The sequence below is a fragment of the Apium graveolens genome, chromosome 6 (genome assembly GCF_009905375.1).
Source record: "Apium graveolens cultivar Ventura chromosome 6, ASM990537v1, whole genome shotgun sequence".
In the NCBI taxonomy this organism is placed as follows: domain Eukaryota; kingdom Viridiplantae; phylum Streptophyta; class Magnoliopsida; order Apiales; family Apiaceae; genus Apium; species Apium graveolens.
The window spans coordinates 127,047,025-127,048,879 of record NC_133652.1 but is presented as its reverse complement, the minus strand read 5'-3'; the positions used below and the strand labels follow the sequence as shown (position 1 = coordinate 127,048,879).

At 36.6% G+C, this 1,855-nt stretch overlaps 1 non-coding gene across 1 annotated transcript; it reads left to right on the top strand.

Moving 5' to 3' along the window:
• Positions 1–220: 220 nt before the first annotated feature.
• On the top strand, positions 221–327 carry LOC141669889 (small nucleolar RNA R71). The gene has a single exon (XR_012554135.1). It is a non-coding gene; the product is annotated as a small nucleolar RNA R71 (small nucleolar RNA).
• The last annotated feature ends 1,528 nt before the right edge of the window (positions 328–1,855 follow it).

Here is a 1,855-nt window from a genome sequence, read left to right as displayed (position 1 = left end):
CAACATGGTTAGAGCATCAACATCATACTTACCTCCCTTCTTAGGATGATTTCTGTCACTGTACGGATAGTTATCATTAGATTCCATATCATCTAACAAATCTTTCACATCCTTAGTGTTCTTCTTCATAATAGATCCAGTACCAGAAGTAGCATCAATAAAATTTTGGAATTCTTGTGTTAACCCATTGTAGAATGTCTGGATTAACAACCAGTCAGGAATGCCATGGTGAGGCCATTGTCTCTGAAGCCTTTTGTATCTTTTCCATGCATCATGAAGAGACTCCTCATCCTCTTGATGAAAGTTAGATATGTCATTCCTGAGCTTTGCAGTTTTCTTCTGATTGAAAAGTTTGAGTAAAAAGGCCTTTGCTAAACTCTCCCAAGTACTGAATTTTTTTTGGAACTTCATCCTCTAACCAATCTTTTCTTGTATCTTGAAGAGAGAATGGAAATAATTATAGTTTTATCGCATCATCACTAACATTAGTAAACTTTATCGTATCACACTTCTCCAGAAAACTCTCAGGATGATCAATAGGAATCATTAGAGATGAATTGGATGAATTGAGGCTTGATTTCAAAGTGGGTAGCAATGACTGTTGGTCTGAGAATACTGGAGAGTACATCCTTAGTATCTGGCATACCCTGCTCATTTAGAGATTTAGCTGGTACTACGTCACCCATAACTTACATGTCTTTCTGTTTTCTTCGTGCACCTGCTTGTCTTCTTGCTGTAGCTTCAATTTCAGGATTAAAAGAAATCAAGTTTTCAATACACGAACTTCGAGTTTGCATGCAACAAGAAAACTAGAAACTCAATATCAAATAACAAGGGAATAATAGCCAAAGCACACAACTAAAAGACTTATCTAAACTAACTCAAAAATTTACTAATCTAATACCGCTTTGTCCCCGACAGCGGTACCAAAAATTTGATAAGGCTGTCGTGTGCCCATCAAATAATAATTCCTAACAAATCCTTCTAACTATGTAGTAGGGTAAGTCAGATTCGATCCCACAGAGACAAAGGTAGCAATCACTAGTAATACTAGACTCCATTTAACTAAGCAAGTGACACAATAAAAATTCAGAGATGATTAACTAAAATTATACTAAAGTAAATATGTTGTATTAATAAAATACTAAAAATATCCAAAGTTAAGTATCCCCACTAGCATGAATCAATGCAATTATGGTTTCTCACCCCAAATCAATCATATACTATTCAAGAGGAAAGAAGCGCCCTATAAAATACCAATAACCTCTCTCGAGTATTAATGGATTCTCTAAAATACAATCAAGCCTATTTTTATGGTATCATCGATAAGTGGCATTTTATACCACTTAGAGCGTCTCATAACGGCTTGAAATGGTGTCTTGAACTCAAGTATTTTGTGTATTTGACGCATTTTCTAGTATTTTTGCATTTCAGGGTATAACTTGCTTAGATAGGTGGTTTTCACCAAATAAAGCTTAAGGAAGTGCTTGGAATCAGTCTAGGGGTGATGAGCGAAGAAATCAGCAAAAATAGAAGCAAAATAAATTATTTTCCAGAAGGGTAGCACGCGACCGCGCGCCAGGAGCAGGCGACCGTGTGCTAGCAAGCGGTCGCGTGGAGACAACAAGTGACCGCGTGTGTACGGAATTTCAGAATCTGGATTTTATTAATTCTAGTACAATTGGGCTTCTGTTGGCACTGGTTCTCTTGGGCTATTATATAAACCTTATGGGAAGACGTTTTCTTTATCAAGAGCAAGGGCAAGAAGAATGAGAAGACCGTTTTAGTACGCAACAATGAAGAAGAGGAATCATACGTTTATCTTGTAATTCTTTTAATTCATTGTAACAGTGGA